The sequence below is a fragment of the Podarcis gaigeae genome (assembly GCF_964106915.1).
Source record: "Podarcis gaigeae genome assembly, chromosome: 5".
NCBI lineage: Eukaryota > Metazoa > Chordata > Lepidosauria > Squamata > Lacertidae > Podarcis > Podarcis gaigeae.
The window spans coordinates 48,472,607-48,499,382 of NC_139681.1; the positions used below are offsets into that span (position 1 = coordinate 48,472,607).

The following is a 26,776-nucleotide window of genomic DNA, read 5'->3' on the forward strand; positions in this document are numbered from 1 at the left end:
GGCAAGGTGATTGTGCGAGCGGTTGCTGAACAACTCCAGGCACACCTGGAAGAAGCGGACCATTTGGATCCCTTCCAGTCGGGATTCAGGCCTCATCATGGGACTGAAACTGCCTTGGTTGCACTGGTTGATGATCTCCGGCGGGCTAGGGACAAAGGTGAGAGCTGTTTCCTAGTTCTGCTGGATCTCTCAGCGGCATTTGATACCATCGACCATAACATCCTTCTGAACCGTCTTGAGGGGCTGGGAGCTGGGGGCACTGTCATACAGTGGTTCTGCTCCTTCCTCCTGGGCCGTGTTCAGAAAGTGGTGGTGGGGGATGAGTGTTCAGACCCCTGGGCTCTCACTTGTGGGGTGCCTCAGGGTTCTGTCGTCTCCCCCATGCTTTTCAACATTTACATGCAGCCGCTGGGAGAGATCATCAGGAGGTTTGGGCTGGGTGTTCATCAGTATGCGGATGATACCCAGCTCTACCTCTCTTTTAAATCAGAACCAGTGAAAGCAGTGAAGGTCCTGTGTGAGTGTCTGGTGGCGGTTGGAAGATGGATGGTGGCTAACAGATTGAGGTTGAATCCTGACAAGACAGAAGTACTGTTTTTGGGGGACAGGAGGCGGGCAGGTGTGGAGGATTCCCTGGTCCCGAATGGGGTAACTGTGCCCCTGAAGGACCAGGTGCGCAGCCTGGGAGTCATTTTGGACTCACAGCTGTCCATGGAGGCACAGGTCAAATCTGTGTCCAGGGCAGCTGTTTACCAGCTCCATCTGGTACGTAGGCTGAGACCCTATCTGCCTGTGGACTGTCTCGCCAGAGTGGTGCATGCTCTGGTTATCTCCCGCTTGGACTACTGCAATGCACTCTACGTGGGGCTACCTTTGAAGGTGACTCGGAAACTACAACTAATCCAGAATGCAGCAGCTAGACTGGTGACTGGGGGCGGCCGCCAAGACCATATAACACCAGTCTTGAAAGTCCTACATTGGCTCCCAGTACGTTTCCGAGCACAATTCAAAGTGCTGGTGCTGACCTTTAAAGCCCTAAACGGCCTCGGTCCAGTATACCTGAAGGAGCGTCTCCACCCCCCATCGTTCTGCCCAGACGCTGAGGTCCAGCGCCAAGGGCCTTCTGGCGGTTCCCTCATTGCGAGAAGCAAAGCTACAGGGAACCAGGCAGAGGGCCTTCTCCGTAGTGGCGCCCGCCCTGTGGAACGCCCTTCCAGCAGATGTCAAAGTGATAAACAACTACCTGACATTCAGAAGACATCTTAAGGCAGCCCTGTTCAGGGAAGTTTTTAACGTGTGATATTTTACTGTATTTTTGGTTTCTATGAAAGCCGCCCAGAGTGGCTGGGGAGGTCCAGCCAGATGGGCGGGGTATAAATAATAAATTATTATTATTATTATTATTATTATTATTATTATTATTATTATTCCACAACTCGCTTTACAAATGGTGGGGGGAGAGGAAATTCACAACCAAAAAAGGCCCCTCTCAAAAAAAGATTTTTAAATAAAATTTGCCTCATATCTATAAACGCAAATTTAGACAGAATGTGGCGTTTGCCCACTCATTATGGAGATGTACTGGGGGAGAGAGAGAAAGGGTTAATAGGCTGACCAATAAGAAAGCCCAGGGACGGAGCCTAACTGTGTTTAAGGCTCTACACAGGGGTTTTTGCAGTTAGTTCGATTGGTTTCTTGTGGGTGGGAGACATAGGAGTCAGAGTGAGTTAGAGACAGAGGGGAGACAGAGAGAGTGAATCAGCTTACAGTGTTTCAAAGTATTTAAAACTTGTTTGCGTTCACAATAAACTGGAATCTTTGTTAATACGTTACAACCTGACTGAGTCTGAATATATTACTGGGGGAACCTGGTTGGTGGCAGTGGAAAGGATAAGCTGTGGTGGTGAAGGGTCAATAGTCTGTGGAACGACCAGGGGGGTCTGTGCGAACGCCAAACAGAATTATTATAATTTAAACAGAAATACGTCTCATTATACTGAATAAGACCATGACTAGGTGTCAGGGATGGGACTGAGGAGGAATGGTGGGGACCGCCTCCTATCTCCTGCACTTCCCAGAGAAGAGGGAGACAGTATAAATTTACAACAATGGTTTGCAGAAGGTCATGGTTCAGAGGCTGCGGAGGGGAGAAGCTGGGAAATATTGGGAGAGGAGAAGGAGGAAAAAGAAGAACCAGGGGGGAGACAACTGAAAGGCTCAGTGTCTTTAGAAAGCATTCCAGATTCTGCCCCCCTCCCAGGACCCCCAGCGGTAACCCTGCCGAGCTGTATTTTTATCAGTGAGAGTTAATAGGAAACAAATGGCCAGCGACTGATAAAATTTGGCTATTCTGCTTCTGAGGAAAAGGAAAAGGATTACAAACTAATCAGGCAGCCAAGGAGGTGGTTCCCCGAAGTAACATGCTGATGATCATAAGCTTGGAGGCAAAGCAAGGATGGAACAAAAATTCAAACAGGTTGGAGTTACGATGGTTGTTTTGAAATAACAATGCAATGTAATGCTGCAGGATAAGCGGCAACTGAAATACACACACACACACACGCACACCCCAGTAAGGTTCCCACTTCTTCTAATGTTTTCCACACCAAAGGCTGAACAGTACCACCAAGGATATGGAGTTAAGGAAGGTTCTTACAAGCAGCCCTGTAAGAACCATGTAAATGATCACTCTATTAAATACATAGCTCTGTTTTTTCCTTCTTTAAAGATCCCAAGTCAGCTGACAAGAGACTATTATATATACACTGAAGCAGAGCGGACAGTGAAATAAGTAGCAGCAAGGTTTGTCATGGTATTTGGAGGCCTCAGAGATGGGAAGGGAGGGAAGGAATGTTCATCTTATTCAGACATAGGCAAACTCGGCCCTCCAGATGTTTGGGGACTATAACTCCCATCATCCCTGACCACTGGTCCTGTTAGCTAGGGATGATGGGAAATGTAGTCCCAAAGCATCTGGAAGGCCCAGTTTGCCTATACCTGATCTTATTTATAGTAAATAATATCCTTATTGTGAAGGTGCTCCTTAAGTGTAGGAAGAACACAGCACAGTGGATCCAAGCAGCAGTTTTCCAGCTGTTTTATCCACAGAGTGTTTGTCTTAATGGTACTTAACAGTTACAGAGCACTTCACATTTTATTGCATACTAAACATTAATTAATTCTCATGGCACTTGTGTGCAACAAGCAATTACTATTGTGGTTCTATAATCATTAATCAAAGATTGTCGCAACGGTCTTATATATGCATAACCTGATGAATTTCCCATGGCATGGTGCAAACATGTTTACTCAAAAGTAAGTCCCATTTATTTCAATATGATTTACTTCCAAATAGGACTGTGATCTTTGGTTAGCACACCATAGTGTTGTGGCTGAAGAACAGTAGCTGGCAAGAATATCCGGGTCAAACCATTAAGCTCCATCCATTTGTTCCTCATCCAGCAGGGCTATGGGAACCCGTGGGCAATTATCACTATCCTCAGATCTCTTTTAGCATTTCCTTGACCCTTGACAAAAAGATTGACACATGGCAGTTTTGCAGATAATGGACAGCAGATGCAAATAGTGAGGGAAGAGGTAAATAATTCCCTTGCTTTTCCTTCATAGTTCCAGTTTTACACATTGATTACCTCTGCACACTCACTTTAAACCAAGTCATTCACCATGTTTTTGAAGAGGACTCCTCTTTGCTGCCTAAAATGTGAATTTCTACCCCCAAATAGCTCAGAGGAATGAAGAATGGAAAGTAACCTGCTCACCCACCCATATGGTCTACTCTAACTTGTGTAAAATGGACCAGCTTTTCTTACTGTCCCACCAGTGCTTTGCCAATTGCACTGACTCCCATTCTATTTCCAGGTTTGAATCACAGTGCTGATTTTGACCTTCTGAGGTGGCTTTGGACCAGAACATGTGAAAGATCACTTGTCCATACCCTCCAACATGCCCCAGAGCAAAACTGGGACGTGTGTCTTTCGGGGCCGTGATGTCAAGGGAGCCAGGTAACTTGCGTGAGAGCATGGCAAAAATGGGATGTCTTTCTTAAATTGGGACAGTTGAAAGGTATGCTTGTGCTTATCTATACATTAACATCCCCACCAGAGACCCTCACTCAGGTTCATCCACCATCTGTGGTACTGTGCCCAGCTACCAGGTAAAGGGGTCTTCTCAGTGTAGGCAATGGGAACAGAGTGCTATACTAAATGCCAGGGGGGAACCACAGATGCAACTGCTTCTAGCATATTTCACAAGAGCAATGTCTCAGCACTTCTAAAGGACCCTTGCACAGAAGGGCTGAAGATGGCCTGTTAAGACATTTCAATCTAATGAGATATTTCACAACCTAAATTGCAGCCACAGTGACACATGCTTAAAAAGAGCCCTCTCCCTTTGATGCCCCAATGTTTCGGAGCCTTAGTAGTTTCCACATCTGCTTGTGTGTGTTTTTAGAAAAGAGCTGAATGGAAAAACTCATTGTGAACAAGCAACTGTAGAGGGAAAGGCGGCCTGGCGATTAAGCACACAATGCAAGTGCATTAGGTCCACTGCCAAGAGAAGCTTTGAGGTCTCACCAACAAGAACAGCCTGTCCTGGGAATAGCTCCGTTTTCCTTCACTTTCTCCTAATCCCTGACCCATGAAGCTTCTCCCCTGCAACGCAGAAGCAGCAGGGGAGGCAAGGCAAGGATGGCCGTAAGGAATTAGCAGGGCAGGGGCATTTTAGGAGTGGCTGTAAAGACTGCTAAACAGGAATGAGAACTGCAGGGGAGTGGAATGGCTATTTCTCCCCAAGCAAGACTGGCAAGCAGGATTCATAATTCATAACCTATATGGATCAGCCTATTTCTGATCTGCACTACATTTGTATGTGTTCACCTGTCAAGTGCGGACATGAGCTAAGGACTACTTTGGCAGCTGCCCTGCAGCTTGAGAATCTGTCCTACTTATCATCTCTTGGCGGACACACCATTTACAAGCTCATCAGACAAAATAAGCCCTCGTGCAAGGGTTTTATTGTTTCGTTTTAAGCAGGGGATTTGCTGGGGACATCCTTTTTGACATGACCAAGCTTCCAGGTAAACCATCTCCCCAATAGTCCTTCATGCCCTCCACTAAAACAGAGCACCTAGGCAATCACTTCTGCAAAACATCTTCACACCATTAGATAACCATAACAGGACTGTGAAGCACTGCATATTCTTCTGTCTTTCCACCAGGACACACTAATGTGCTATGAGTGAGCTGCAATGTATGCCAAGGCAAATTAAGTGGATGGGAACATAGGAAGCTGGCTTAAAGCAAGTTAGACTGTTGGAGCATCTAGGGCTGTCTACTTTCACTGGCAATGGCTGTGCAAGCTCTCTAGAAGAGACCCCTCCCACTACCTTCTCTATCCCAATTTTAATGGGTGATGCCAGGAATTGAACCCAGTATCTTCTGCATGCATGACATGCACTTCATCCCCCAAAACTGAACCCCACCCCACCCCAAGTACCCATTAATCCCCAAGTCCTCAGCCACCAAGGTTGCTGCCTTGTTGTGTCTGCATGATTCATCGTTTTCACTTTACAGTCCCCCGTTGTTGGATGTTGCCAACTCTGTTAGGTCTTTGCATTGGATGTGGGTGGATCACTCCATCACTCCCAGTGCAGAGAGACAGCATAATTAGCCGCAGTTAGGAGATTCTACCTGTTGCTTCTTTGGATGAGTCACAAGGAGAACAATGCTTCAGGCAGAAACAGAGAAGGTTAGTTTCCTCCAAGGTTTGATTGTTCTGCTGTGGGTCTCTAGGGCAACGTGTATGTTGTGGAGTTTCAGCAGAGGGAGCTGCTATGATTCAAAAGAGCAACCATTTTCTTGGTTTTATTTCAGCCACGGACACTGGCGACCTCAAAACTAGATTACTGCAATGCGCTGAATGTGGGGCTGCCCTTGTATCTGGTCTGCAAGCAGCTAACACAGAATACAGTGGGTCAGCTGCTCAGAGAAGCAGGTTACTAGCAGCATGTTACTCTGCTTAGATGCCAGCTGCTTAGAGAGCTCCGCCGGTTACCAATTTGCTACTGGACCAGGTTCCAGGTTCTTGTATTAATCCACAATGCCCTAAACAATTTAGGCTCTAAGTACTTCGATGGTCTTTTGCTGGGGAACTTTGGGCAGTCCCACAAGCCCCTGAAGTTTGGCTGGCCTTTACCAGGGACCAAACCTTTAGTGCGGCAGGCCCAGCCCTGTGGAACTCCTTGCCAACAGAGACTGGGCAGGTGTAAACCCTGCTCCATTTCAGATGTCTCTTAAAAACTGTGTTCTTCAGATAGTCCTTTCAGACCTGAGATCCTTTGCCAATCAGTTTTTACTGGCATGTTTGATGCTCTTAATGTAACATTGTGTTTTGAGGTTGTATACTGCCCTGCTATATTTTATATGAAAGTGCAATTTATAAATATTTAAATAAATCAATACGTTTTCCAACCCGATAATGAGCTCTGCTTTGCTTGCAAAAGCTAATAAAAGCCACAACCATCAATGTGGAAGAGGCTGAACGTATTCCAGAGCCCCAATATCTATTGCCCCCATTGGTAAATTAGAACCTTACAAATATGTGCAGCAAAAATGTTTCCTTCTCAGAAAAGTTTCCATGAAGCAAAAAGCAGTTAAAAATAGCTAGCAAGAATAGCATCTGCATCAACATTAGGGTATAAATAACAAAGTCCATCACATTCTCATGCATTAAGGAATAATCTGAAAAACTCAGAAATAAGGTTCTCCACCTTGCCCAGTGTTTATGATGTTGAGGGTCATGACTCTTTGTGGATAGACCTTTTGAGCTAAGTCACACATCTAATGTGGAACCAGTGCTGAGACAAAGCTCCATTGGTCAATGCTGGCAGACATCCAACTAGACCAAAGATTAAGTTACCAATCATTCTATAGTTATGGAACAAAATAGACAGTAACTGCAAGGATGTTCTGCACATTTGTGGGGGGGGGGATTTGTATTTCATGACTGAAAGCATTAAAAAAATTAAAAATAGAATAAAAATGGATATTATACCTGCAGAACAAAAGATACTGGGAGTAAAATTATTGGGTGCACAAGCATTATAATTGCTGGCTATTTTCAAAGAGTCTTCAAAATTGTCTCTGAATTTCACATACACCCCACACAAACCAATAGTACAGTTTTTCTACTTCTTCAGCCTTCCGTAAGACAGCTTTTGATGTGGTCATCAATCTTTTTTAGCTTGATTGGATTTCAGAATAATTAGGAATGTTGCACAACTGTGAAAAGCTCTCCAAAGAAGACAGCAATAGGCAGGGTTACCAAACCTTTCAGATCACAGGAAGGAACCTTTGTTTCCACCATATAAAATGTCCACGATTGAAACAACAATCACTTTGGGTCTTGGGGGACTTTGGACCAAGTCTCTGCTTAACCAGGGAGCCACTTGGCTGTGCAAAAGGTCTTTCCAGAATTGGTAATATTCACATTTGCCTCCCACTCTTCAAAAGGGTTTGACAGGTCTTGGTTCTGACTGAGACTGTAGCCCTCTAGTTGACATCGTGCAGGGTAGGAAAGTAGGGGTGTGGTTTGCTCATCCCACCTCCAGCATTGGGCCTTGTGCTGGCCCCTCCCCAACATCATTTGTGGATCTTGGAGCATGTCAGCAATAAGGCAGCCTGCCACAAGGACACAGGCTGTCTCTGGGAGCTGAAACCCTCCGGTATTTGGTAGGCTTCCCTGCTGCAGACGTCCAAATGCATGGACAGCAATGGACTGGGGTGGGCACAGAATGAACATCTGCAACCCCTGCCTCTGGGCCATGATGATAATTGCATGTTCTGAATGCCCAAAGAGAGCACGCAGAATTGGCTGTGTATGCTGCTCTTCACACCAAAATGCTGGCATTTCATTTAAAACATCCTACACAATACTCTGACCTCTCAGTTTTAGTAACCATCTGAAAAAAGGGAGGAATGAATTACTGATCTTCCTGTAAGGCTTTTTTTCTGCAAAGTATGATTTGATCACAAACATTTCTAATGTTTATATTCTATATTTTCATGTTCAATCCAAGCGTATTTGGATTTACAAATGCAAGTATGAAGGTGAGGCAGATGGTATAGTACATGTACGCTATACAGAGCAATTGACTATTTGAAAGATACTTCCATTCATTTAAATGGTTTCAAGTGTAATACATTCTATAAATAACTTTCCAGATCTCAGATGTTTGATTTGAACACAACTTGACCTTTAGGGCTCAGATTTAAATGCCAAGGGTTATGAACACACTATGATTCAACTATTGACTGCTGTCTAGAGCTTTAATGCTGACAGATGTGCCTTTTAAAAAAACAAAACAAAACAGTAGGCTGGAATGAATGGAATGTTTCTGTACAATTCTCAATTGCAAAAAGAGAGAACATTTTCACTGAAATAGAAAGTGGACACATCCTTTTAAAGGTTGCTGATAGAACTAATTAGCTTGTGTCTCTAGCCAAAAAAGAAGAAGATGTTTTAATCCTCCTGTCCATTTAATTTTGACCTTCTCATCAAGCAGTCAGATATACACACAACGTAAGCTTTAGTATGATTTCCACCGAGAAAATCAACCATATCATTAATTTAAGAAAAATCCCCCTTCCTCAGTCTAAAAATAAAACTCCCTTGAGAAGCTCAATTGATACTCCAAACTTCTCTTATCCCTGAAAGGCTGTATCTCTTGCTGACGTCAATAGGAGCTCTGCACACGTAGCGAGATTGGCATATCAGAGACGAGATCTGCCATGTGGATCCAAGGGGGGAATTTGCTCTAGGAATTTACAAGCCTCTGGAAGGTTAGCTGATTTAGCTATCTCCTGATTAATTCAGAAAGAAATATTACACAAACATGACTGCTGGCTCCTGCCTATCTGAGGTGTGCAGCAATGTCCTGCTATTAAAGATTTCCATTTATTTTGGAAGAGAAAGCACCTATTTAAGAACTTATTAAATCGTTGTTCACGTACCTGATCCACAACACCACTGAGATTTATTTTTTAAAAAAACACCTGACATCAGAACGCTATTACTGGGTCTGGCCAATTTGGCCCTGACACAGTCTCCTTCTGGAACCTTGAAAAGCTTTCCACAGTATCAGATGGAGACAGACAATAGTGTGGTCCCCCCTGACCCAAAGTCAAAGCTTGTATGATAAGAGACATTATTTCCAATGAAAAAAAGAACCATTATTGCTGATAGGGTACTTGTTTCTTTTGACCGAGAATGCAGGTTATGACCTACAAATCTACCGTTCATTTTGCTTAACCTGGCATACATTCTAGCATTATTTTCAAAGTATAGGTAAAGTTAAAGGCACCCCTGACCGTTAAGTCCAGTCGCGGACGACTCTGGGGTTGTGGCGCTCATCTCGCTGTACTGGCTGAGGGAGCCGGCATTTGTCTGCAGTTTTTCCAGGTCATGTGGCCAGCATGACTAAGCCACTTCTGGCGAACCAGAGCAGCGCACGGAAGCGCCGTTTACCTTCCCGTCGGAGAAGTACCTATTTATCTACTTGCACTTGACGTGCTTTCGAACTGCTAGGTTGGCAGGAGCTGGGACCGAACAATGGGAGCTCACTCCATCACGTGGATTCGAACCGCCAACCTCCTGATCGGCAAGCCCTAGGCTCTGTGGTTTAGACCACAGCGCCACTGGCCACTAAAACAGGGGCTCCTTCCCCGTGCTGTGAGGGTAATATCTGAAACCCTGAGGTTAAGCAAAAGGAGTTCTTCCCAAGCTAGCAACCTTTCTCCTAGAAAAGTGGGGCAACACAGGTGTTGTATCTGGTATTATCCACACCATACAATAAGATGCTGTGAGAAGTGTTGTATTACACCATTAAGCAAACATCATGTAAAAGTTGGTTCATAAATAAAAAATATCCGCCCGGTATGGAGAGATCCTTTCGGAGCTCTTCACAGTCCCTTTTTACCATCCTAAATCATTAAGTGCCATCTGCAAAATAGACTACCTCACAAGCAGCTCCAGCCAAGGCAAAGGTTTCAGCAAGTATGGGAAGGCTGATAAAGACTGCAAAAACCATGCTACAGAATGGAAAAGGGAACCCATGGCTCTCCACATGCTGTTTGGACTTATATATATAATTCCTGACCATTAGGCATGCTGGCTGAGGCTGATGGGAGTCCAGCAATATGCAGAGGGTCACAGCTTCCACATCCCCGGTTTAAAAGATGGAGCTTTATCCTCCTTCATCAAGTTGACTTTGAACACAAACCGAGGTCAGCCAGAGCTATTAGCCAACAAACAAGCCAACATTGCGCAGGTGTTTTGAATGGAAATTTCCTGAACAATAGATTGACTATTGTGCTGCCTGTGTCATTCTGAGCTGCATTCAGGTATTAGACTGGCAAGCCAAAAGAACACAGGCCATTTTTGGACACAACAATACAGATGGCAACTTCTTGCGAGACTCTTCTGCTTCAAAGCCAGAGGTTGTTATTACCGTATTTTTCGCCCTATAGGACGCACCAGCCCATAGGACACACTAGATTTTTTGGGGGGGAAATTATTTTTTTTCCCCCAGGCACGGGGCTGGGGCGGGGTAAGCCCGAGCTTCCCCCGACCCCAGCTCCCAGAACAGAAAGCTCTCCACAAGCCCGAGCTTCCCCCAACCCCAGCCCCCAGAACGGGACCCAGAGCGAAGCCGAAGCTGCGCGCAAATTTGGCGTCGCTCTGGGAGCTTGGGGGGCTGGTGGAGGGGGAAGCCCTCCACCGGCCTCCAAACCAGTTCGGGAGACAGCAGGATGGCGCGCTGCGCCTCCCCGCTGTCCCCCGAGTTTGCGGGGCTGGCGACGGGGAGTAGCAGGCTTCTTCCCCCCGCCAGCCTTCTAACAAAGTCGGGGGACAGCAAGATGGCGGTGTTCCGCCTCCCCGCTGTCCCCCGAGCTTGTGGGGCTGGCGGTGGGGTTCTCCAGGCTTCAGCGAAAGCCTGCATTCGCCCCATAGGACACACACACATTTCCCCTTCATTTTTGGAGGGGAAAAAGTGCGTCCTATAGGGTGAAAAATACGGTAAGTTAAACTGAACTCATTCATCGAAAAAGGGTATATGTTGGAGGGGGGAGGGGGGAAATGATCAAGCGAGGTGTACAAGAAAGAAGAAAAGCAGGGAAACCCATATTCACCTTGTTTTGTAGAGATTTCAGGCAATTGATCTCGGTCTCAGTGGCAGAGGAAATAAGCTATTAAATTCAGCACTGCCCAAAGCTTCCTTAAGGCCTGTGTCTGTGGTTTTTGTCAATGACAGGGCTTTTGTATGGTTGGGATGCCCTTGGAAAGCTTCTGCAGCAGAGACTGCAGCCAGTTAAAGGAATGCACCAGTGAACCACTAATCCTCACAGACCAAGAAATTCCTCCCAAACCCACATGGATTAGCAGCGATAACATCTCTTGCCATCATATTAAACACCGAAAGAAAATAAACACAGACAGTTCTAATATTTAAGAATTCAAGGCCAGGCTCCATCTGCTGGAATGGCTTTCCCCCCCACACAAAGCTGACCTAAAAGCTTAAAAAAATAAAAATAAAAAATTGTTGCACATTAGCATCATGCAATGTGCTATTTAGATCAATAGAATAAAATGCATGCTCTGCCTAAGAAGCCCAAAATGTAGACCATTACTTGTCAAACTCTCAGTTAACCCCTTTTGACATTGATTTGTCTAATCTAACAACTCGTCCACATGGCAGGGGATTTGTGTGTTTGTTTCTCAATGTTCTGTGCTGCACACTCATTTGGTTTCACACAGGGGGTTGGTTGCCTTTTCCTGCTACACCACGAGAGTGTGCATGAACAGCATCTGTTGGCAAATACACAGCACAAGGGAAGCTTAGTAACACTAAACAAGCCATCCTCTACCATGTATGGTTCTCTGCTATTATTGTCTTATCAATGGACTCTAAATATGGTTTAGATACAAAGGGTTCCTGGAAACAGCTGGGAAAATATCAGCAGAAGGACCCTTCACATGGTACATGGAATGTATCTTGAAGGGAATAGAATGATACCTCCTGGCCTCAGCCCTCATAGATGTTTGACACAACCTGTGAAAGAGCCTATAACGATGCAGTTGGTTGGCAGTCTATGTAGTATATGCATAGAAAGCATAGTTTCTGAGGGCATGGATGCACATATTCAAGGGTCCCTGACCAACATGTACAGAATCGTCACATGTAGGCTTTTCCACAGATTTTGCCAAGTGTTTGTAGGCATGGGGAGAGGACCACCTTCTTCGCATGCATTCACTGCAATGTGTGACTAATTCTCAAAAGAAGAGATGAGCGAAAAGCAAGGATGATAGAGCAAGAATGCAAGTGGACACAACTGCATACACATTTGGGGCATTCATTCCACACTATTAGTTAATAAGAGCCCTCATTGCAACTTCTGTAAGCCAGCATTTCAGAATTCCAATGGTGCAGGGTCAGGACAGTATACAATGTTCTTTGTCATCATACTTTTGCACCAGGACGAGGGAGACCCAATTCCCCATTCAGCCATGAAGCTCACCAGGTGAACTTGAGACTCACTCTCAGGCTATGTTACTTCTTGGTCAAATTGGGCATTACTCCTGAAACATTAGCGACTGTCTTTTACTAGGTCAAACTATTTGTCCTTCTAGACCAGGGGTCAGCAACCTAAGGCTCACAAGGGTAGTTGAACCGGCCCATGAGCCACCCCCGAACCAAGCCGCCTGCTCGGCAAGTCCCTGCGTGCTGCGCTAAACCACACACAATCCAGCCCACGGAGGGATCTCCGCTGGAGTGAACCAGCCCAGGCAAGGTAAACTTTGCCGACCCCTGTTCTAGACCAATACTATCTACCCTGACACACATGTGGCATCATGCACGCAACACGTGTCACAACACTGCATCCTCTGGAGGAGGGCAAGCGCTCTGGATCATGAAGTGGTTTTCCATAATCTAATCAGTTCATATAAAATTTGCCAAACCACGTTTCATTAGCTGGATGCAAGCAACTCATTTCTAAAAATCATCATCATTATTTATTAAATTTCTATCCTGCCCTTCATATGAAGATCGCAGGGCAGTTTACGTTGAGGCCAGAGAAGAGTCTGCAACAGATGTTCTTAAGGAACTCAGAAGATGTTGGTTGGGTGGCAGTGGGTGGGTGAGGGAGAATAATCATGATTTACCTTACAACACTTCTGAATTATAGTTGAGTTCAAAGAGATAAATCACAAGCTACACCTTTTTTCAAGACCTGAGATATATGGCTGAATCTCCCAAGTGGGAAGTATTTCCACAGCAAGCAGACGTCACGAGCTGCTCCAGCAGAACTTGTTATTTGTTCCGATGCCCATCTGTTAAAATGGCAACGTGCCCCTTCTGAAATTGGTTGGAGGCCTGCCCTTTGAAGTAGAAGCTTTTTTGGTTAAACTGGCAGTTCCTTTGCATGAACAGAAGTGCTAAAAATGAAAGAGCTCCGTCTCTGTACAACTGCTGAATGAATTGTGGCATTCTGGTTGAAATGCTTTTTTAAAATAAATAAATAAACCATAACTTTCATTGAGAGGGAGGGAGGGAGAAAGGGTGGGCACAGCCCCTAAAAGCTCAAGTGTGAAAGAAAGAACACTACCAGGTAAGAATAGACAACAGCCATCTTCAGGTGTACATTAACTGGCATAGCTTTAAAGAAGAAGTAGTAGGAGCTGCAGGAATGACTGTACTAGCTACAACTCCACTGCTGTTTCAGTTGACCTCCAAGAGTTGGAAGGGTAGTGTTACATATTCAGTGGTCTGTGTTTGCCTGAGCTTGAGTCTGGACTAAGGATTCTGAGCCCCTGTGTTCTGATTCGATACATGATATCCAATCACAGAACAATTCAGGATTAGGGCCTCTGCCATTGGCCCTTAAACTCTGAGCCAGGATTCGCAGCTTGCAAGTTTAGATAGCAAATCACGTTGGGAGTGGGAGTGGCCCAGGCCTTCAGAAATGTATATAAGCAGTTGCTTTGCCCCTGTTGTCCAGTTCTGTTAGTTCAATAAAGGCTCTTGCTGTTATCACTGTGCCTTGCCTTGTGGGAACCCACCTACACTTTAGGAAGTGCCTGCAGTGGAGTGGAGAGCCTGCTCTACTCACTGAGACATTTAAGAACCCTGATTTTTCAGGGTTCTGAAAAACATACAGGAGGTGCCATTATACAACAGGTTCCCTGTTGCAGATGGTTCCTGTCCAACTGTTGGAAGTGACTAGCATGGTGATGTGAGGTGAAGATGGCACACACATCCCGGCATATACCCACCCACCCCTCACATGTTTATTTAACCCAGTTAACAAATGATGGGAGATGACTCAGAAGACACAGATACGGACAGGTGTATGTAATGCAGACAGTTCTTGAGGTTAAGACGACTCAGGCTTAATGTGGATCGTGAACCCCTCCATGCCACCTTTAATTCCCTCCCACAAAATATTCCACAGTTTTTCCTCCTTAAATCCCAAGATTCCCTGTGCAATCGCTGTAGCTCTCCTCTTCCATAGGGAATCTCTGGATTCGGGGAGGAGGAAGTGTGGGGCAGCAATAGTTGGAGAGGAAGGCGGAAGAGAATAGGGGAGAGGAAAATAAAGGAGGTACAAGGGATTCACAATCCACATTATGCCAAGGTATGAACGGGCCCTTACAGAAGTTTGACAGGCCATGTTACTATGATTAGATTGTATAAACTAAAGGGGCTATGTACAGGATAGCCAAAAGGACAGAACTCAGCAGGACGTTGCCATGATTGGAGCAGAACTGTTTACAATATTTTATTATGGCCAGTGCTTTTTTTTTCTGGGGTTTACGCAGGGGTACGCATACCCTTAAACATTTTGTGAATCTAAGTTTGGCCTCACTGAGAGGCAATATTTCAATGAGAGTAGGAAAATGAGAGTACCCCTAAACATTTTTATGGGGGGGGACACACTGATTATGGCCATTAAATCTGAAAATGAGAGAACCTCCAAGGAAGTGAAACCGTACTGTGTTTTTTCATTTTGGGGGAACAGTATTTTTACTGACTTCCAATTATCTTACTATTGTACTATATTGTTTTTTAAATGGATGCCACCTTGGTATATTAAAAAAAAAAGTGAAAAGGGGTCACTAAGGGAAATGGAAAACAGTTAAATATATAGGATGTTTATTTTTTAAAACAGAATCTTAAAACTTAGATTGGAATATGAAATATTTTAAACACCACAGCAGTTAAATAAATTTAAAACTACAACCCTGGCTTAACAGGTTTAGGCAAATCATTGTAGCATTACCCTCAGTCGGAAACGTTTCCTGGTGGTGTTGAAATCCTACTATCAACTGAATGCAGAAACTAGAAAATATTGCTCATGAATAGACAAATCATCAAAGGAAAGTATTCTCTGTAAATGCTCCAGCAATTTAAGAGAATCAACCTTCAGAAAATTGCCAGCTTTCAATGGTAGCTTCATGCATAGACAAATAGATAGTAGCCTGCAAAGTGGGGGCTTTAATGTAGGCATTTAAAAGACTGATTAGAGAAATCTCAGTTCAGCCAGAACAGTCACAGTTTTTATAATTGTTTGGGGAATTATTCTCCAATAAGTCTACTTTTGAGGTTGGAACTAGATTTCAGTCTCTCCCTTCCCCTTTTTGTACTATATGCTCCTCTCCTAGCTAAAGCTGAAGCCCAGCTACAATTCTCTCTCTGAGAGAAAAACGGTGTTATTTTGACGGGAAAATGGCATTGTGGGGGAGATTAAATCCCCTGTGCCTTGTTCCCATCTAGACTGGACACTCCCAGAGCTGCTTTTTGTGAAGTGGGTGGCCATGATCACATTTTAAAACTAGCTTGTTTAATGTAAACATGCAGCTTTACTCTTTTTTATGAGGATATTGGAGAGGGATAAGAGGGAAGGGTAATACTGCCTCCTTGATGTTCTAGGGCTCGGCCCTGGTATTTAAAGATTATTTATTAAGCTGCCCCATAACCAAAATTCTCTAGACAGTGTACATGACAATAGTTAAAATAAAATATAAACAAAGTAAAAATTGTACTGTAATCAGAGCTCTTTTTTTCAGCAGGAACTTGCTGGAACTGCTTTTTGGTATGGGAAGAGCATTCTGCACATGCTCAAAGCATATGCTCCCATCCTCTAATCTTGCCATGACTGATCTTAGATGAAGCACTTGTTGCTGCTCCTTAGTGTTGCACAGCTCTAAAATGTGGCACGTGTCATCTAAATGCATACATTTATTGAAACTGGTTGACTGATTTTCACTAAAAATGCATCCTAAAGCAGGGCACAATTCTGATTTTTAAAACCCCACCATAAAAATCAAACCATCTATCAACAAGCAGTGAGACGGTAAATGAGTGCAACATGAATATACTGTATTTGACTTCTCTTGAAACATGTGCCTTGCCTCACGACGGTTTTTTATTTTTTATTTTTAATCACCTGGATCCACCTGCTCAGCTTTTGGGTTCTGCTCTGTGTTTGTGTTGGCAAAAATTGGGACCAGCCAGATAGGCAGAAGGAAAGCTATACAGGAGATGTAAAAGCCAGGTTGCAAGGAGATTTCTAGGTTGCAGGGAGGGGCTGAAGATCTATTAAGTTTAGAAGCAGGGTACAATTTCACAAGGCTTGGGAAAAGCTTTGCCTCGGCCATTAAATAATACATTACTGCTTCATCTACCCCACCCACCTCAAATGATACCAGTTCATCAGTATTTCTCCCAGATGCAGGATTTTTAACTGCATCGCCCAGGCTTTTCAGGAGATACATTTGTCGTCTGTTTTCCTTCCCATAATCAGCAGGAATCCCACTTCAGTAATCAATGTTTTGAGCAACCATACATTTGTGTGCCCTAGGACTTGCAGAGTCCTTGGTGACCTTCCCAGTAGCATCAAACATGGAGCTACAGTGAGTCATCGCTGAAATGTACCTACTGTGCCTGCATTTTCCAAAAGCTAGTTAACAGTTTCATCTCACACACACCATCAGAAACTACGTTGACACAGTAAATGGTTGGAGCTGTCTACTCGGATTAGTGTCCACTAGAAAAAAATCCCACGCTGTAAAAAAATAAATGGATGGAGGGTGTCATGTTTCTGAGCTTGAAATGTAAAAATTGTGGTAGCAGTAGGGAAATCAGCAGAGGCCTGCTTTGGTAATGGAGCTCAGAGGGAGGCTGCTGTATTCTCAGAACACCCCATTTCTAATTATGTAAGGCAAAGACAGGGTAAGGTTTTGCACATTGAGGCTGTCCATAAAGGTTCTCCACAAACGTACGTTCTGCAGCAGTAGATAATGCATTTGCTGGTGGTAAATCAGCAGATGCATGCCAGATCATTTTGCTCTTCTTTTCAAGGCCCGTCAAGCATCCATTGGACCTAAGAAATCTGACTCGTCGCCAAAAGCCATCGAATAAAGAAAAACGATTAGATGAGACACCATGTCTCATTCATATAATAGCAACTGACACATTACTGTCTTGATGAAGATGTGTGGGACATAAGAACCAAATCCTATCCCTGAGACAAGCTTGTGTTACCTGGACTTACTTGCCTCCTGTGTTTCACCTGCAATCTGCTTACACACACAGTGTGGTCTGGACTACGTATGCTCATGGCAGCGTGTATGTATGAGGGGCAGGGAAGAGGGCACGTTCAACCCTTTGAGGCAAGTGGACATGCATGTACACAACTGGGCTGAACAGTCTCTTCACTCCTTTCAATTTCAATTAGATGTTGTGGGTGTATTCCTTGGACATATTCACAACAGCTCAAGAAGCACATCAATCAACCTCATGTGTGACCATCAAGGTATCATGTGGAACATAGGTGGAAAATCATCCGCTGTGGAGCAATTTAACAGAAGGCAGGCAAAGAAAGAGGATCTACGTAAGACCATTGTGGCAAGGCACTGGTCACAATGACAGCAGGTTGCCCATTGGCTATTTACTTATGACTGAGTTCAGTGGAATTTGAATCCAGTAATCCTGCATTAATGGACCTAACTAGAGCAATGCTCTGAAATAAGGAGAATTGTCTTTTATCAGGGACAGCCTTCCAGATCTTGCTGGACTGCAACTTCCCTGGCCATTGGCCATGCCCGATGCAGCTAGAGGGCCACAGGTTAGCCACCTCTGTTTTAAGAGGCACTTGGACAGCCTGTTTGATATCAATATGAAGAGCGATTACAATAGCCAGTTAGACAGATCCCAAATGAGTAGGCAAATAGTTCAAATGTTATATGCTTAGAATTACAGAGAAAGGAAGGTAGAGATCACTGGAGAATCACTGATCGAGAGGGGTGCTTGGGACATTTTGGGACACTACAGGATATAAAACCCTACAGGATATAAAATTTCCTCTTTGGCCTCAGTTTTATGCTTGGCCTCTCATTACAGAAAGCTCAAGCGAAGAAAGCACAAGTATCAATACAGTTTCATGGTAGCATTATGTTGTTATTTAAAGGTAAACGTAAAGGGAACCCTGACCATTAGGTCCAGTCGCAGACGACTCTGGGGTTGCGGCGCTCATCTCGCTTTGCTGACCGAGGGAGTCAGTGTACAGCTTCCGGGTCATGTGGCCAGCATGACTAAGCCGCTTCTGGCGAACCAGAGCAGCGCACGGAGACGCTGTTTACCTTCCTGCAGGAGCGGTACCTATTTATCTACTTGCACTTCGTGCTTTCGAACTGCTAGGTTGGCAGGAGCAGGGACCGAGCAACGGGAGCTCACCCTGCCGCAGGGATTTGAACCGCCGACCTTCTGATTGGCAAGCCCTAGGCTCTGTGGTTTAATCCACAGTGCCACCTGCGTCCCTATGTTGTTAATTAGTGTCCTCTAATAAAATCAGACATGATGGATTTTGTATGAGAACAGCCTGTAGATGCAGACATAGGTCTAGCTCCTTTGGGTATACTTTACTTATTATATAGAGGTGTCTGTATGGGTTATTCTAGCAGCAACTTCTACAGACCCCAGCCAGACTATAAACCGTGACTATTTTGGAGATTCTCAGTATGCTATTAGAGAAGACTTTCTGGAGATGGAAGGACTGAAAGGCTATTTCTGGAATCATCTCATGGGCACAAGAGCTCATCTATGATTTGGACTGGCAGAGTGACACATCACTTCTGTTGTGATGGGCCTCTGGGGGGCAGACTGAAGAGCAATGGGATAACAACCCTAACATGCTATTTGGGCTTTTGGTTTGTCATTTTGTCCAAAGAATCCTGAAGTTATATAACAAAGGCTAAGGCGATTTAAATGTTTGGGGTTTGTTTGCTTTTTAAGGGTGGTGGAACAGTATTGATGTTCTATGTATTATTCTTAAATATTGTTTTAAGATTAATAATAGGATTTGTTATATTGGGAGGTACACTCACAAGAGTCCCCAATTTCAGCTGTTTCAACATACTGTTCTGTGTAGTAAATGCTTCCTTTCAAAGAGCTAGTGATCAACATACTTCAGAAATATTGAACCTTATAGATGCCAACCTTCAGGCTATATACCCGTGATAATTAATGACATACATGCAAGTCACCAAAGTGACACAATATATTACTTGCTTTTATTCTCATGCATCTAACCCAGCCTTCTCCATCCAGATGTTTGCAACTACAACTCCCATCATTCCTGACTTTTAGCTAGACTGGCTGGGGATGATGGGAGTTGCAGTTCAAAACATTTGGAGTGCACTAGTTGGGAGAGGTTAGACTTGCAGTTATCTTTTTAAATAGGAAGATACAAGGAGGATAATGCAAAGTGATTCGAGGAAGATTAATCCAACTGATCGTCCCCTTCTGTTCCTTCTCAGGTACATGGCATAGAATTACATAGCAGGAAATCATTTCAAAGTTATTCCCACTTCAAATGCAAAATCAAAGCTATGCCTGGAATGTGTCTCTACGGAGGTCTACCACTCTCGTTTTATAAATGCACTGCTTGAGTATTAATTCTTGCTTTTACCATTAACTCACGTTTTTCAGCTTCTTGAATGTCAAAGATGGAATGCAAATCCAAGAAGAGACTTTTTATCAAAATAAGTAGGATGGAAAAGTTTGTGTTGCTATCCTTTGCAGATGTACCAGGTGTGGCTCCCACTGAAGTCAGTGGGACTTACTTCTAAATTCAAGTGCATAGTATTGAGTCATAAATGCATGAAAGCAAACACACCTATCAACCGTGCACTTTAAAAATCAGCCTGCTCCTCAAATGACATACATTTTGCAGCATTCCCACTGAAGATGGTTTGAGGACTCTGGCCTGTTTATTGAGAACTGCTATGCGTCTGCTACAGAAGTAAGGGTTAAATGAGGACTGAAATGCTAGAAAACCTGCCAGACTTCTGAGACTGAAAACAATTCCAAACTGTTTAGAAAACAAAGTGTAAAATTTAGCAAATCTTGCAATACCAAAAACAAACCCACAACTCACCCAAACTCTTGTATTTCAAAGCACCTAAAAGCAACTTTTGATAGGTGAAATTTGCCAGGATTCAGAGGTGTCTGAATGCAAAGGTTGTAGTCAGAGGCAGTCCTTTTTATACTTGTGAGAGTCAGAAATCTCTTATTACAAGGATTGTACACAGAAAGTAATAGCATTATAAAAAACAAAATTTCCTGTTGGTTGGTATAACCCCAGAAAGCATTAATAATAACTGTGGTATAAGGGATGAAGGTGTGGTTACCCAAATAGCCCACAAATACCAAGTTTAATTGGAAAATTTAAAAGGCAATCTGTGTATCCCAAGTTAAATAAACCCAAAGCTTGAGCAGTCGTGTTCTAGATATAGTTACTTAGTAAATTTAAGACAGCTGGGTATTTTTGTCCTATCTACTCTAGCGTTGTAGCTTAGAAATCCAACCCTTTCTAATCCTTAAGGCTCGAAACACCAGTTTTGCACTAACCATCTCTCAAACGTTTCAGGGCTTATTTGAGAAGGTCTACTCATGTGAGCAGCATAAAATGCAAAGAGAAAACTCAGAGGGCAGTATTCAGCCCAATTTTTGCACGACCGCAAGGATTAATGCTAGCGCAAGGGGGTTCTCCTGCTTTCTTCCCACCTCATGTCCTCAAATCTGCTACAGAGGAAAACCCTCTAACAAATTTAGGAAGCATGTGGAGATAGTAGGAGGGGAAAACATTCCCTTGCGCTGACAGAACGTTGACCTTAGTGCTATGTCAGATACAACCTAGAGATTTCTATTTGAGTACTCCCAGTTCAGACAAGCACAGCAGCAACCTTCCACGAGTTTCATCCTCCAGTGTTGTGCTGCTTACACCAGCGTATGTCAGGTTTCACCAACCTGGTGCCCCCCATGTGTTTTGGGCTACCACCTCCCAGCTAGCACAAGGTTGGCAAAGGATAACATAAGCAAATGGTTATATGTATAAGTGATCTGCCTTGAATTAACAGGCCTTTCCATTTCATTCCTTTGCATGTCTACTTGGAAACAACACCAATAAGTTCAACAGGGCTTTGTGGATTTGCTGTCCTTGTGCAACAAAACCATTCTTGTAGCAGTGAGGCGTCCACATCACCAATTACGTGGAGATATGATATTTGCCCACTGTCTGTGGGTCTTTAATTTGGTGCTTAAACACACACAAACACATATACATGCAATACGTTCATATGGTAAATCATTTTGAGATGGGTAAGTTGGGATATTATATTATTATTATTATTATTATTATTATTATTATTATTATTATTATTATTAATTTATATACTGCCCTATAACTGGGGGTCTCAGAGCGGTTCACAGGATAAAAGCAAGATATAAAACCACAAAATACCTAATACAAATAAAAACAACAACCCAATAGCCACCCCCCCAAAAAACCCACCACATTTTAAAAGGGCATAGATTGTAAATCAGATCAACCAAAGGCCTGGTTAAAAAGGAACGTTTATTTTGCCTGGTGCCTAAATGTGTATAATGAAGGTGCCAGGCAAACTTCCCTAGGGAGAGCATTTCACAGACCGGCAGCCATTGCAGAGAAGGCCTGTTCTCGTGTTGCCATCCTCCAAACCTCTCGAGGAGGAGGCACACAAAGGAGGGCCTCAGAAGATGATCTCAGGGTCCAGGTAGGTTCCTATAGAAAGAGGCAGTCCTTGAGGTATTGCAGTCCTAAGACTCTTAATCTCAAGGTTGTGGATTTGAGCCCCATGTTGGGCAAAAGATTCCTCCATTGCAGGGAATTGGGCAAGGTGACCTTTGGGGTCCCTTACAACTCTATGATTCTATGATTTTATAATGAGTAAAAGAGCAATTATGATAATGATAACAACTTAAAAGATCATTTGGGGTCCTAGTAATTTAGAATACAGTGATACCTCGGGTTAAGAACTTAATTCATTCTGGAGGTCCATTCTTAACCTGAAACTGTTCTTAACCTGAGGTACCACTTTAGCTAATGGGGCCTCCCGCTGCTGCTGCTGCTGCTGTTGCTGCTGCTTCCACCGCCGCCGTGCAATTTCTGTTCTCATCCTGAAGCAAAGTTCTTAACCTGAGGTATAGAGGAGTCTGTAACCTGAAGCGTCTGTAACCCGACTTTCTGTTGTATTTATTAGGGCTCCCAAACATCAGTATATTGTTCTTGGAGCTTTGCAAAAATGAAATGTACCTGAAGCTGGATACATCTGTATCCAACACAAAGAAAAATGAAAAACTTTGCATTTGTTACTGGATAAACTTGATCTTCCAGAAGATAGGTAGGCTGTTTGTTATACAGTACAACAGGCATGGTGTCAAGTTATGTCCAACACTGAATAGGTTTTTAGAAAAGTACCAAGTTAAACCACACGATGGTTGTCAGCACTTCAACCATGGTAAGGTAGCCAATTATTCATCACCAAGAGAAGAAAGAGGACAAAAGGTGTACATGCTGATTTATATGCAAATTCAAAAATAATTTCTGTATCTCACTACTGTATGCTTGTTTAGTCTCCTGTCAATTTCAAGGGTCCCTGGCTTTCTCTCCTTATGGTTCTTTAACTTTAAACTTGACTTGGGCAGGACAGTCCTTCCAACAGAGGACTGTGCTCTGCAAAGTTGGGCACAGAAGCCTCCCCACCCCCTGGCCTCACAGAGAGGCTATTCTTTGGCCTGCTGCTTCATTGTATTAGCTCTAAAATGGCTCATTTTCCTTCTTCACAAAAGAATGTTAGGCCAGACTTTCATAAGCAGCAGTTACTGGCACCATGCAATGTTATTACTATGCAGCGGCCAAGGACAAGAGCCTGAATGTTTCTCATATAAAAGCCTTTATACTTGAGAGAAATATGTAATAAAACAACATTTAGCTAGGATGCTAGCCTTCCATGTCTGGTGGCCAGGCCAGAAGCGTTAGGTAGAGTTAACTTTGGCTCACATGTAACCTTTCCCCCCCTTTCTTTCTCTCTCTTTTTACCATTTCCACTCCTGATCATTCTAAATGCACCGTTAAAATAGTTAATGCAGTGCCTTTGCGAATGGAAACGGTTCCTTACTTCTTTAACTGCCGTGGCTGTGCTTTTACACATATGATTCACAAGTTTTTGTTTTAACAACTGTAGCAGGCTCTTGGCATACATTTTGTCTTGGCAAATATGTCATCCGTTATTTTTGGCAAGACGTCCTTTTGCAGATAAATGAAAAATACTAACTGAACAAGAACTACCAAAGTTTTTTGTGGTTTTTTTTTTAAAGCAACAAATGAAACACGTTTCCCCCCCTTCATTTTGGCCATAGGTTGGGCCCACAGTTAACTTAAGAGCAGACCTCCCTACCCAATAGTATGCCAAGACAAGCCTTCAACAAGGAGATCAGGAAATGGGGCAGAAGCCATCTCATTCCAAACACAAACCTCACAGTTAATGGTGATTCTACTGGGCCCATATTAAGTGCAGAGGAAGGGAAGGAGCAAGAAAAGAAAAGAAAAGAAAAATAAGTGCATTGGTGGCAAAATTTGGACTCCAGGTAAGTTCTAGTAAGTTGACTGAGATATCTGTGTTACTTGTTTCTGGTTGACCAGAATTGTGGAGGAAATTTTTTGTGGGAAAACAGTCCTCTAAACCAGTGACATCTCTTCATAATCAAAAGGTAAATCATAAAATTTTATTATGCAGTAATTTTTCGGATCATTTGTAAGCACCCTGCTCTGCTGAGCTTCCAGACCGCCATCTGGATTACTTGTGGGGAACTGCTTTGTAAGTAATCGTACCTTGCAGCTAGGGATAGAGACATCAGAGCTGTGAGCCTTTTCTTCATTGTTTCACTGTTAAATCTTAACTTCAAGCTGATTTTACCAAGTAAGGACAGAACGGTTCCGAGGCGCTAACCTTTTGTCTCACATTCTGCAACTAGCAGCCTAAAGATCAACAGCAGCAGTGGGGCTATATGTAGAAATATCATTATTAATCGTTCATACTGTTTGCAGATCAAATCAAATTTTACAAGGTATTTCTGAAACTTTATTGTTTGTTCTATGGGAGCATTCTGAAACAAAGATACAGTTGTCAGCTGATGCATCTGATTAAGTGTAGCCAAAGTTCATACCATAGCAAATGGTTTATTGTGTGTTTTGGGGGTCTCTGGTTGCCCCCTGTCTGGCACCAAGCACAGAGTTCCTCAGACCATCGAGGCTGGTAGAACCAACTGCAGCACATTTATAGTAGCTATAACAACTCAGCTTCTGCGGACAAAGGCCTGTCTAAATAATATCATTTTCACCTGCTGAGAAGAGGTCATCAGAGAAGACAGACCTCCATTGTGAAGGAGATCCAGAGCAGCTACTGAGAAGGCTCTTTTCTAAGTTCCTGCCAAATGTGCTTCTGGTGTAGGTCAGGAAAAATGAAGGGCCCCACCTCAACGTCTCAAGACCTGGAATAGTATGATAATATATGGACTGCAAAGAAACCTGGTCCCAAATTTTGCAGCACTTTGAAAATCCTAATTCAGAGTAGCGTGGCCATGTTGGCTTGGGCTCTTGGGAGTTGCAGGCCAAAATGCAGAAGACACCAGATTGGGAAAGTCTGCCTTAGTGGTGAAGTGATTCCTAGCATGCAGTCCTATTTGAAAAATGCATTGCTGGATCAAACCAAAGTCAAATGTTCTTTCCAAGGATTCCAGCACAAGCTGCCACTGATCTGCTGATCATTGAATCCATCCCAGCAGAGCTTGCATTTGGTGTCAAATTTTGATGGTGCTGAACACAAACCCCACTAGCCAAAGGACACCGAAATCAGAAGGATTCTCAATGCCTTTGGCATCAGAATTTCAGCTAACTAGGGGCGACGTTGCCTACCAATCCTGTCTCCGTGTCGCACAAGGGTGGAACAAAAAGCTATTATCACAGTTCACATGATACTTGGTCTCTAGTGCTTCCTCTCACTATTCTTTCCCTTCTTCAGCCAAATGAGCTACAGCCTGTGAATTGCTTTTGTGGTTTCTTGCATAATACCAGGCAATGTCCAACACATGAGTAAGAAGTCATGTCCTACCCCAAGCGAAATCTTTATCTTATGACCTTCACTCATTTTCCCATCCTGGAATCCAGAGGTGTAAGTCATGGTGAGTAGAATTCCACCTAAGCAAGGACACTTTCTCCAAAACTCCAAGCCTTGGCTCCAAGTTCTGCCAAGTCAAAAATCAAAGAGCTTCAGCTATCACAAACGCTGAAGTATCTACTACTCTAGTCACAGGATGAGACAAAACACTGGCAAAAGTGTATCTCCCCATTTCTGAATATGGTAATTGCTCGCATCCTTTTGGTCATCAACTGTAACTTGCATCAGCTTAAAGCCAAGGCTTCCCAAAATTATTCCATTTATGTAGCAGCACTTTCCCCTGCCTGCCACAAAAAGTGGGCAAACTGTGTGTAGTAAATAAGTATTTTTTCTCATTAAAGCCAAGAAAAAGGGATATTGGCTTCAGTAACCACAATGTGTCAAATATTTTTTTTTATTTTTGCTGGAGAGCATTAAGTAGTTGCCCCTTGCATTCTGAAGCTGCATCACTTCAACCTCTCTTCAAAAAATACCACGGAAAACAAAATGCTCTTCAGAAAAGATCTAATAAGCATTTAGAAGAGGAAACCAACAGAAATTTTATTTCAAGAGCTGGCAACTCCAAATCAGAGCTCTTATCTCTACAGAGTCAGTTTACCTCCATGTTGTTGGACTCCAACTCTCATCATGCCTGACAACCAGCTTTGCTGACTGGGGCTTATGGGAGCTGGAGTCCAATAACACCTGGAGAGCCACCATTTCCCTATCCTCATCAACCACTAAAATATTTCTGTCATAATAGCAAATCCAGGAAAACTAGTTTAGGGAAGCAAAGGATGGTCAGGACTAAGGATCTGGCTAATATGCATGCTATACAAATTAAATACAAAGATACTGTGACTGAAAGCTAGGGGAATGAATGGAGTGGCAGGAAATATTTTGAGAGGGCATCTGCCATCTCTTGGAATCTTCCTTGCACGGCAGGTAATGAAGAACAGGTCAATTTCATTCAGCTGAAAATACTTGCAAGGGCAAGACAGCCTAGGGCTAACTTTCCACTAAAATGTGCTCTAGCACAGAGGGACAGCAAAGCTTCCAGCATGAGCACAAGTCATTTCTATCAAGTCCCCAAGATTGTGGCTGTTGACTAGATCTACTCTAGTGAGGAACAGAGAGGTCAGTGGTTCATCAAACAGTATAATGA

At 43.5% G+C, this 26,776-nt stretch overlaps 1 protein-coding gene and 1 long non-coding RNA gene across 4 annotated transcripts in view; one reads left to right on the plus strand and one right to left on the minus strand.

The window, feature by feature from the left end:
- The window catches only part of GRK5 (G protein-coupled receptor kinase 5), a 152,866-nt gene that overhangs the window by 114,589 nt on the left and 11,501 nt on the right, over positions 1-26,776 (minus strand). The window lies entirely within an intron of this gene.
- Positions 1,431-20,726, plus strand: LOC310845823. Of its 2 annotated transcripts, none has more exons than XR_014564977.1 (3): positions 1,431-2,476; positions 3,880-4,022; positions 20,066-20,726. It is a non-coding gene; the product is annotated as an uncharacterized lncRNA (long non-coding RNA). The 2 variants fall into 2 exon arrangements; XR_014564978.1 differs by lacking the exon at positions 20,066-20,726 and adding an exon at positions 4,471-5,144.